Source organism: Petaurus breviceps, unplaced genomic scaffold, assembly GCF_028583685.1.
Source record: "Petaurus breviceps papuanus isolate PSGF00001 unplaced genomic scaffold, PetGlider_PUasm1.0 91133, whole genome shotgun sequence".
Classification (NCBI taxonomy): Eukaryota; Metazoa; Chordata; class Mammalia; order Diprotodontia; family Petauridae; genus Petaurus; species Petaurus breviceps.
Window position 1 is genome coordinate 56,784,718 of NW_027187419.1, and position 12,351 is coordinate 56,797,068.

Sequence of the window (12,351 nt, forward strand, 5' to 3'; positions counted from 1 at the left end):
TGGGTTCTGTATCTCTAAAGTTTGTTTAGAGTCATTTTTTACATGTATTGGAGAAGGTGGAAGCTGGAGCCACATGGAAGTTCTGTTTCTACTGGCTCTACCACCCCAGTATCCCAATTTTCCCATGTCCCCTCCAGTATTTATCCTTTCCCTTTGCTGTCATGTTAGCCAATATGATAAGTGTGAAGTGGTATATCAGAATTGTTTTAATTTACATTTCTATAATAGTTATTAAGTGTATTTTGTTATCTGACTATTGATGGATTTGATTTCTTCTGAAAACTGTCAACTGGGAAATGGTTCCTATTTTGATCAATTGGTCTCAGTGCCTTATATGTTTGAGAAATTAGATCTTTATCAAAGAAATTTATTGTAAAAAATATTTCCCAGTTTCTCACTTCTCTTCAAATTTTGCCTGCATTGGTTTTGTTTATGCAAAAACCCTTTAATTTCATGCAAAAAATATCCATTTTACTTCTCCTGGCTCAGAGAATGTAACAACTTTCTTGATCCACTGGCCAATCAAAAAGTATCTTCTGAAAAACAAGTCTCCCACCCCAGGCTCCAGGTGCACTTTAGCCTAGGGGCAGGGAAGATCTTTAAAATTTACATTCCCATTACATTTCCCTGTAGGGCAAGATAGATTTCTATGACCCATTTCTTGTACATCTTATTTCCCAGTTGTATACAAAAACAATTTTTTTTAAAGCAATCGGGGTTAAGTAACTTGCTAAAGGTTACACAGCCAGGTATTTCTGGGTGGTTGCTAAGTGTCTGAGCCCGGGACTTGATCCCCAGGTCATCCCGACACTGGAGCCGGTGCTCTTACTCGCTGTGCTACTTGGCCGCCCCCACAAAAACAATTTTTAACATTCATTTTTAAAGCTTTGAGTTCCATATACTCTCCCTTCCTCCCTCCCCACCCACCTTCACTGAGAAAGCAAGCAATTTGATATAGGTTATACATGTGTGGCCATGCAAAACACTTCCATAACAGTCATGTTTTGAAAGACCTACCATATTTCCCTCTATCCTGTCCTGCCCTCCATTTATGCCATTCTTTCCCTTGACCTGTCACCCCACAAAAGTGTTTGCTTCTGATTACCCCTTCCCCCAATCTGCTATCCCTTCTATTATCCCCCCTCTCTTATCCTCTTGCCCCTACTTTCCTCACAGGGTAAGATATATTTCCATACCCAATTACATGTGTGTTATACACAATATACATATACAAACATATATATACATACACACATTATCTATATATATGGACCTCCTTTTCCATTTGGTCAGTTCTACTTTTTAAGACATTCTTCTCCTCATTGGCTTTTTTAACCTCTTTTGCCTTTTGAGTTTCTATTTTTAAAGGTGTTCTTTTCTTTTCTTTTGCTTTTTGGAGGGCAATTGGGGTTAAGTGACTTGCCCAAGGTCACAGAGCTAGTTTTTGTGTTAAGTGTCTGAGGCCAGATTTGAACTCAGGTCCTCCTGACTCCAGAACCAGTGTTCTATTCACTGTACCACCTAACCACCCCAAAGGTGTTATTTTCTTCAGCATTTGGGGGGTCTCCTTTAGCAAGCTGTTGACTCATTTTTCATTATTTTCTTGCATCACTTTTATTTCTCTTCTCAATTTTTCCTCTCTCTCACTTGATTTTCAAAATATTTTTTGAGCTCTTCCATGGCCTGAGACCATTTCTTTTTTTTTTTTTTTGAGTTTTAGAAGGCTTTTTTTATTGTACTTTACTGACTCAAACTTTTTTTTTTGGTAATAACAATAAACACAGTAGGATCATGTATTCCCCATACCTTTCAATCACTTACATGAGTGCAAAGATGTGGTCTGTTGTAGAAAACTGTCTACAAGAGCCCATGTATTCCCTTCTTATAGTTTCATCAAGGACACTCTAAGTATGTACATAAGTTAATCTCAAAAATTTTACAGAGATGAACACATAACTATATAGATCAGTTGTTGCTAATGTCCTCTCAGTCACCATTTTTGGGTGATAATAGTCTTAACACATTATCAATGAAGAATTCTGCAGGAGAAGTAGCATGAAGACTATTATTAGACAGATGTATTACCAGAAAGAGGGGGCCAATCACAAATGGAAAGTGAGGGGTAACCAATGTCAAGAGATATAGAGGAAGGCTCCCAGCACTATCCTTTGAGGGGGATTTATTGGAGGGATTTGAAAGATAATTAAATTAGACTTCAGTCTTCAACAGTGAGAGGAACAGCCACACTGATGAGATTGAAGTCTATTAAAGTACTGAAATGTTGAAGAAATACCACCCATGGTTTTCTTCCAACCATTTCATACACTTCTTTGAAATATATTGAAAATCAATCCCTCAGTGTTTTGAAAAATATATTAAATCCAGCACAAATTTCTTTGTGTATAATTTGTCTGATCCAGCTAATTTTCTTTTTTTAATTAAATTTTATTTTTTTCGATTAACAAAAATCTATTCTCTCCCTCCCACCTCCCCTCTCCCACTGAAAACAAAACAAAGCAAAATCCTTGTAACAAATATGCATAGTCAAGCAAAACAAATTCCTGCATTGGTCATGTCCAAAAAATATATGTCTCATTCTACACCCTGAGTCCATCACTTCTCACTCAAGAGATGGTAGCATGTTTCATAATGGGCTCTCTGGAATCATGGTTGGTTATCGTGATGATCAGAGTTCTTAAGTCTTTCAGTTGTTTGTCTTTACAATATTGTTTTTCCTGTATAAATTGTTCTACTGTTTCTGCTCACTTTACTCTGCATCAATTCATACAAGTTTTCCTAGGCTGCTCTGAAACCATCAATTTCATCATTTCTTTGTTTCAAAATAGAAAAATATTTAATAGTCGTATTTAAAATTCAACTTAAGCCTTAAATTCAATTTAAGTATTATCAAATTATTTTTAGTTTTATGATCACAAATTTCGAAGTTAGACTACAACATACTTCACACAGATACCTTTAGAGACTTTACAAGCAAGGATCTGACATAAACAAATTCAGTTCACTGGAACCAGGTACTTGGGATGTTTCACTAGGTCAGCCCATTAACAAATATTTTTAGTTCCTCATTAAATACTGCTTTTAATGAAAACTTCAAAGCACTAAGTGGATGACATCTGATTAATATGCATATATTCATGGAAACACTACCAGTAATCACCCTGAAGCACAAAGAAATCCAAACAATGCCCTACAAAGCATGCTTAAGGGGTTAATGGCATGCCTGGTCTTGATTATGATCGTGGCCCAAGCTACTGTCCTTAGATTGGATCCCGCCTCTACTGCATTCCCCATTACCAGCTTCTTCCTTTGCTCTAGGTGAGGTCATATCCGCTAGGGATGGCTTCCCTTTTCCCAGATCCACACTACTGGAAGCAGAATTTACATCAGAGGCATCCGTTTCTTTCTGTTTGGTATGATGCTCTAAAAAAGACTCCCAACCTTTCAGTCTTTCTTCCCTCTCTCTTAATGTCTCCTCGACCTGAAAATCAGTCACACCATCCCACACTTCCATGTTTAATTGACGACCGCCAAACCACCTCCCATGGAGGGCTTGGATACATAGGTCAGCTTCTTCTGGTTCTTTGTAGGACACAGAGGCCACCCCGTCTGGGTGTTGGTCAAATAGAAGCACCTTCTTGACTTGCCCAAACTTTTCACACTCTGTTCGGAGGTCTTCCCGGATCTCATTTAGTACCAATGGATCAGCCTCGAAATCCTTAGGGTAGAACATGTTCTTGATAATGACCACCTGCTCCTGCCGCATTCTTGTAGTATTGGCTTTCTTCTCAGGCCTCCAATCCAGCTGTTTTTGTTGTTGAGACATCTTTTTCCTGTAGTCTTTGCATTTCTTATTCTTCTTGCTGGCATCATATTCTCCCTTGAGCTGAAACTTTGCCATTTCCACATGTAATTTGTAGCCTCTTATTTCATCATCATCCAGAAGTCTTAATGCTAGATCCACAGATTCCCTCTTCAAATAACAGCAAAGTCCATCTCCTTTAAGATTTCCTTGTTTATCTTTATAAAGCTTGATTTTTTATTCCTCTGTCTGTGGGTCTCTCATGATGATGCCACATTTGGACATGAGCCATACAAATTCATCCTTTGTAATGTCTGGAGGTAAGCTGGTCACATACACATTTGTATTTTTGTCTTCCTCAACATGAAACCACCCTGGTTCAGGCTTTCTTTTTTCACCTTTCTGCTTCTTTTCAGCGTTGAGTGGCTTTTTGATCTGTAGGTTTTTGTGATGCTTTTACATCCACATCAGCCTGTTTCTCTTTTTGCCCACCGGAGGAAGAGGAGCTAACATCAAGGAACCCATAATTAGCCTGATAATTGGCAAGGAAATCTTCCGTAATCTTAGGGAACCAAGCCTTCTTGTCTCGGTCCCACTCATAGGTGGTGCCATCCACCGGGTCCACGACAGTGTAAGGGTCATCGTCCACGGGTCCCTCGGGCGAGCCGCCGGCCGCGAGCTTGGCCTCCTCTTGGAGCTGTTGGAGGCTCAGCTGTTCGTTGAACTCCTCATTTACGTCCCGCTTGCAGCTGCTCATATCTCCACTCTGGGCAAGCACCTCGGGCGCTCAGTCCGGGTTGGATCCCCCAACCTGGGGAGGCAGTGGAAGAAGAAGGAGGACGTGGGAACACATCGGAAGGGGAGGGGCGGGGCGGGGCCGAGACCATTTCTTAGAGCCTTTGCACGCAGAAGCCTTGACCTTGCTGTCTTCCTCCAGTTTTATGTTTTGCTCTTCTTCCAGTTATATGCTTTGATCTTCCTGTGGTTGCATGCCTTGATCTTCTTCATCACCAAGAATGAAGAAAATACCTTTTTACCAAGCAAGTAAGCTTCTACAATCTTATCTTTCCCTGTTTGCTCATTTTCGCAGTCAATTGCTTGACTTTTGAGCTTTTTGTTAAGTGGAAGGTGTACTTCCCCAAGGTTCAGGGGTTTTGTGCAACTGTTTTCAGAAATATCTCTACGACCTATAAATTCTCAGTTCCTTCAAGGTGGTATGACCAAATGAGAGGTGATTACTCCTCTCCTGGACTGTGCTCCGGTCTGTGAGCAAACACAAGCCCTCTTTTCTGCCCTAGAACAGCAAGAAGCATTCCCTCTCCACAGTTGCCACCAGCTCTACCATTCCAGAGCTTCTCCTCACCCCAGGACTGCCACCCAGGACTGTTAACCAGATCGGCTTATCTATTCCCCCATCGTCTGTAGACCAAGAGCTCCAGAAGCAGCCACAGCTGTGGCAGTGGCTACAGTCATTCTGACACTGAGGCTGGGACCAGACCACGCTCCTCTCTCACCCAGCTGAGACGCTTTCCCACTGACCTTTGAAGCTGTCTTTGGCATTTATGAGTTGAGAAGTCTGGAAACTACCACAGCTACCAATGAATCAGTACCCTGAGGCCTGCTCCAGTCCCATCTATGGTAGCACAGCTCACACTGGGCTGTGCTCCACTCTGAGCACAGTGCAATAGACCCTTCCTATCAGCCTTCCAGATTGTCTTGGGCTGGAAATCTGTTTCACTCTGTCATTTTGTGGTTCTTGTTGCTCTACAATTTGTTTAGAGTCATTTTACAGGTGTTTTCAGGAGTTTGGGGGAGAGCTCAAGCAGATCCCTGTCTTTACTCCATCATCTTGACTCTGCCCTCCTGTCCCTCTGTCTTATAGGTACATTTTTCCATGTTCCTCTTATTTACTTATGATACCACCCTTTATAGTCTAAACCTTTTATCAACTTCAACATTTTACTGTACAGTGTGGGTTGTTGGTCTATTCCTAAGCTACTAAACTACTTTCTTTTTTTCCCAGAAATTTTTGGCAAAAATTGAGTTCTTACCCAAAAGTCTTGGATCTTTAGGTTTATCAAACACTAGATTATTATGGCCATTTACTACTATGTATTGTCTACTTAATCTATTCCATTGATCTATTCCATTCTATTTCCCAGCCAGTATTAGATAGTTTTGATGATTAAAAATTAGTAATATAGTTTGAAATCTGGAACTGTTAAGCAAACTTTGTTCACATTTTTTTATTGACTTCCTTAATACTCTTGACCTTTTGTTCTTCCAGATGTATTTTGTTATAATTTTTCTAGTTCCATAAAATAATTATTTGGTAGTTTAATTGGTATGCACTGAATAAGTAAATTAGCTTGACTACAAATGTCATTTTTCTTATATTGACTTGGTCTACACTAGAGCAATTAATATTTCTCCAATTGTTAAGATCTGTATTTGTGTGAAAAAATGTTTTGTAATTGTGTTTGTATTGGCAGATAGATTCTTAAATATAATTTACAATTATTTTAAATGGAATTCCTCTTTCTATCTCTTGCTGATGGTGATTTATCGAAGTTTATTTTATATCCTGCAACTTTGATAAAGCTATTGCTTCAATTACTTTTTCAGTTGATTTTCTAAGGTTCCCTAAGTATACTGTCATACCATCTGCAAAGAATGTTTGTTTTCTTTCCTCGTTGCCTATTTTTCTTCTTTCAATTTCTTTTTCTTGTCTCATTGCTCTAGCTAGCATTAATAGGACAATATTGAATAATAGTGGTGATAATAGACATCCTTGCTTCACCCCTGATCTTATTGGGAAGACTTCAAGTTTATGCCCTTTACAGATAATGCTTGCTCTCAGTTTTAGATAGCTGTTTCTTATCATTTGAAGAAAGGCTCCATTTATTCTCTCTATTCATTTTTTTCCCTTGAAAGATTATGCTCTGTTTTGCTGGGTTGGTTATTCTTGGCTATAAGATTAGCTCTTTTGCCTTTGGGAATATCATATTCCAAGTCCTCTACTCCTTTAAACATGGTAGCTGCTAAATCTTATGTGATCCTGAATGGGGCGGCTCCATGGTATTTGAATGATTTCTTTCTGGCTTCTTGAAGTATTTTCTCTTTCACCTGGGAGCTCTTGTATTTAACTTTAATATTCCTGGGGGTTTTCATTTGGGGAACTCTTTCAGGTGGTGATCTCTGGATTCTTTAAAATCTATTTTACTCTTGGGTTCTAGGATATTGGGTCAGTTTTCCTTGATTATTTCTTCAAATATGATGTCTAGGCTCTTTTTATTTTAAATCATGGATTTCAACTATCCAATAATTCTTAAATGATTTCTTTGCTTATAACTATTTGGACTTCATATTCTTCACAGTTTGTATCTTGGTCTTTTCTATCACCACTGTAGCTTTATATAGTCAGATATTTGTTGTTGTTTGCTCATTTTTTAACCTATTTCTTGATTCTGAATTTTATGTGAAAGTTGAACTTGATTCCTGGCATGGCAGGAAGAGGCATTGTCTTAAGCCTTAGGTTTTTTCACACTGCTGTTTGCAGGGGTAGTTCTGAGAGCCTGGAAGTTTTGGTGCTTTCAAGGTGATGGGATCTGGGAAGAGATATGGTCACTTTCCTTTTGTTCTTTACTCTGGTCCTTACCCAGAAAGGGCCCCTTATCCCTTGGGACCAGAAACAATATTGTTCCTTAGGGCTCCTGATCCCTTGTGACCCAAAGCAATACTGTCCCTCAGAGTTCCTGCTTCCTCTTGACCAAAAGTGCTCTTCTCAGCCCTTGAACTATGACCCAGAAGTGAATATAGGCAATGGAGCTGCTAAACAAGATATGGTCATGTATCACGTGATAACACAGGGTGCCCTGTAAACTTTTTCTGATCAATTTCTAGGTCCCTTTATTGTCTCTTGATTGAGAGCTCCTAAAGTTGCTGCTGCTTCTGTCACCACTCCCTAGTCCCACCACTCGTGTTTTATCCATATGACCTACATGCCAGCCTTTACCCCCCATGTCACAGATCTCTCTTTCCAACATCCTGGGTTGCTTTGGATTGGAAGAATGTCTTACTCTGATCTTTTGTTGACCCTGATATTCTAGAATTTGATTTAAGGTATTATTTTAAAGTTGCTTAGAGAGCTTGGCTGAGTGCTTTCTGTTCTTCACCATCTAAGTTCTACCCACAGAGGTCTATTTGTTTTAAAACTAGGTCTCCTGATTCCACTGATTTGAGCTGGTTTACCTCTTCCTGAAAAGCCTGGTAGCCCTGGGAACCCAAGTGCTCACCACATGTTTGCTGAACCCTCTGCAGGTACCTAATCAGTGCAGCCTATAAACTCTCAAGATCAGTAGCTACTGTGTCTCTGGTGGTAGGGATGACAGATGTGCATAACCAAGCTTCACAAGAAAGCAAGTTTTGATAAGGAAAGGTGATGAGGAAAACACAAAATTTCTAGATACCTAAAGGAGAGGGCCCTCCACAAAGATGAGGGGTAAGTATATAAAAAGAAGTCTGTTGTACCCAAATAACAACAGAGTCAGTGATCTTACCAGTGGAAGTATAATAGGGCTACAAACATGTCACTTTAGTGAGTCTATTTGATATTTTGCAAATATCTAACTAGTGAAGATATCATAAATTACCTATCAAATTCTTCACAAAACTTTGGAAATGTGACTCATTAAGGCAATAGTGTAGTAGAAAAAGTGTTGAATTTAGAGTCTGAATATTACATGTGAAACTATGTAACTATGAATAAAAACGTCTGGGTTTTTTATTTCCTCATAAAATAAGTGGAGCTAATACAACCTGTAGTACCTATTTGTGATGGGATCACGATCTTAAATGCTTATTATCCATGCATGATGGTCTTATTTTATTTTAAAAGGATTAAAAGCATCATTGAGACTTGGGTAGCTCAGGGGATTAAAGGCTCAGTCTGTTGACGTTACTTCCTGGTCACCTGACTACAAAAAATCAAAAGGGGATCTAGCTATGTATGCTCTGTTGCTTGGCTATAGAACCAGGATGGCAATTCCTAGGCAGGGAAGCTTTGCTCAGCTGAATCGGCTTGAAATGCCATCCACATCTATCAATTTTCCTATAATAACTAAATAAATCTCCTTTTATTAAATAGTAAATGACCTGCAAGTGTCTCAGTATCAAACATATACCAAAAGGAGACTGTCTTGAGTGCTAACCTCACATGTACACAGCAATGAGGATTATATGATATCACATATAAAATTTATTATTATTTGTAACATTACTAACAGAGATGGGAATGGAAAAAACTATGTTAGTGTTAATTTACATTTGTGTTACTGTTAATTCTAAACATGAAAACTAGTAATGTCATCACAGTATGTAGTGAGGACTTGTAAGTCAGGGGAACTGAGTTAGAGTCCTGGTTTTGATACATTAGCTGTATGACCTTGGAAAAATCATGGTACAAAACTAGGCCTTGGTTTTATCATCCATAAAAAAAGACATGAAGGTAATTTACACTATTTCCTCACAAGGTTGTTATGAGGAAAGATCCTATTAAATCCTGTAACTCCTCTGTAAATGTGAATTACTACTACAAGTCTTGTAGCAGATCATTACTATTATTTTTAAGAAATTGCTGCTGCTTATTGGATTGGAAACATTGATTTGGATTTAAGTCACAGAGGTTTGATGCTAGAGGCAGGTGTATGGTGTTAAAAAAAAAAAAACAGTGCTCTATTGCTTATAATTAGATACCAAAAATATATTGTACAATATACTAATTTTGTAGATAGGTTTCAGACAGTTAACAGAAAGAATCTCTGATTTCCCTTCTGAGGTTCTACAATACTTTGATCTTGTGGTAGTCACATTAGCTTCTAAAAAAAACAAAAAAAAAAACACAGGTGGTGAGGCCTTTAGATAAATGTGTTTTTTGTTCAAGTCAAACTTCCTGGTCAACATCCAAGTCTGTGACACTTTAATCTAGAAACACCTGTGACAACAGCTAACTAAGTGACTTGATTCGAATACAAGAATTATAAATGAAATGAATGGGAAAAAATGAGCAAGCTGTGACAGCATTTCAATAATGGATTAAATAATTCTCTGTTTAATTGTGGAAGTACAAGAATAATTAGCTCTCCAAATGGTTTCCAAGCTATAATTTTTATTAAAAATACTTTTAAGTCAAATTCTACATGTGTTTATTTCCTTTCAGATTCCTTTCTCCAGACCTATTAGTCCCACCTTGAAGATAAGAGGGAGAACTGGTAGCCCATTAACACTGTTTATCCATCCATTATGCACTCCATCTCTGATACTACAGCAACCAGGCTACTAACCTGATTTTTTTTTTTAGTCCTGGTACACCATACATTTCAGTGGGCTTGAGGGCAGTTAACTCTCCCCAAGATTAAATAAAGATTAATCATTTTGATGAACCTAAAGAATCTATTTGTGATCATGCTATCATGGGTAAAGGAATAGTCTCCCATAAATGTAAATAGAAACAATTGTTCACACTGATAAGATTTTCCAGAGTAGCCTAGGGGAGATAATTTTGAATGCTTCTCTCAGCAGAAATGATTTTCATTAGGAATTTGAATTTTATGGATTTATTTTTAATTGTAAAAATAGGTCTCTCTTTGGTTAGCATTAAGTCCATAGAAATTAATTTTTGCTTGCAATCTTATTTTTTTCGATTTTGAAATGTAGGACACTTAAGATAGAAAGAGTTTGGAAGTATGTTATATGTGGCCATTGAATGGACCATTTTGGTTCAATTGACTGGTAAATTCAATCAAACACCTGGAAATCAACCTAATTTGCATTTTCATTGAATTGGCTATTTATTTGACTGAATGACCCTAATTCCTTGGTTGTTTTTAGTCTCCTAAAGACAGTGTAATTCTGAACTTTTATGATTCAAACTTTGATCTCCAACCCCTCTCATCCTGGTTTCTGACTGATGAGCACTGAAAATCTGGTTTCTGAATACTTCCCACATCCCCTCTTCCAACTCCATCTCTGAGAGTATCAATCAAATTAACAATATCATTCCTGAAAAAGTCAATCAGCAAGCATTTATTAAGTGCCTGTTATGGGTCATGCACTGTGCTAATCACTGGTGACATAAAGGCCAAACAAAAATAAAAAATCCTATTCTAAAAGAACTTACAGTCTAATGTGAAATACAACATTCAAAAACTGTGTAAAAATTATATATATAACATATACATATTTACATATATGCACAGATAGCATATGAATATATATAATATATATAACTTATGTGTGTATGATAAATTGCAAATAGTCAACCGAAGAAAAGACTGACCAACTGAAAGGTTAGTCATTTTCTCTGTGATTTTACTCGCAATCTTTCTAATTTTCTTTCTCCTTGACGACCACTCCCCTATATATACCCTGTCTTTCCCTTTTAGAAAATAAGTTCCTTAAGGATTGTCTTCCTTGTTTGCTTTTGAATCCCTCGAGTTTCAAACAGTGCCTGGAAAATAGTAATTACTCAGTAAATGCTTTCCTATTCATTCATCAATTTATGCCAAGTAAGTAAGCCTTTGCTTTAGTTTTTTTCTCCATACAACAGTCCCTCTGAGGGCATTATCTTCACTCCCACTTGCATGAGCAGGCTAGCTCCTCAGAGAGTAATTGAGAACTGTAGCTCATGAGTCCTCAAAATGCATCCTATTGATTACCAATCAGTGAATTTCCAGTGTTTTAACAAAGTGAGTTTCCAGTGAGTTTAACAAAGGGATATTTATGAAGATTCTATAGCAAAGTAAAAACAGTCAGTACAAAACATCCTTCTGAAAATCTAGAACACACTATTCCACAAGTGTTTCCCATCAAATGGGAATATTGGCTCTAACGACAGAATACAATAATGGTGAGGTACATGGGTAGATAACAGATATTAAAAAGAGGTAACACATGTCCTTGTTAATGGAATTTTTTTCTTTAACCCATTGCCAATATTTTTTTTCTGGTACAACAGGTTCACATTCCTTTAAGCTGACTACTTGTGTTTGATCTTCTTGTGTCCCCTGGATGAATTGTTTGCCACTTTTCCAGTCTCTCAAATAACATGATGAAGGGGAAGGAGAATACTATTTCACTCTCTGTGGGCTCACAGTGAGACATCCATTGAGATCATAGATGACAATAATGTTTTTCTAATTTAAGTTTTTATATAGCTGGTTTAAACAAGCATGTGCTAAGTACCTATGTACCAAGTGCTATCCTAGATGATAAGGATACAAAGGGAAAAAACAGGAAAAACTCTACTCTCAGTGAGTTTTCATTCTATTGGAGGATGCAACATATAAGTATACACAGAATAAATACAAAATAAATATAAAGTCATTAAATATAAAGTAGTTGTTGTCCTTAATTCTCAGAGAGGACCAAAATGACATCACTATGCTAGAGTTGAATTACAGTGTGTCCAACTGTACACAATCAGAACAATATGATCTCAGAATGTTCTACCACAGGTCAGGCACAAATAGTCC

At 37.7% G+C, this 12,351-nt stretch overlaps 1 pseudogene; it reads right to left on the reverse strand.

Moving 5' to 3' along the window:
• Positions 1-3,229: 3,229 nt before the first annotated feature.
• On the reverse strand, positions 3,230-4,577 carry LOC138155133 (17S U2 SnRNP complex component HTATSF1 pseudogene; annotated as a pseudogene).
• Between the last annotated feature and the right edge of the window lie 7,774 nt (positions 4,578-12,351).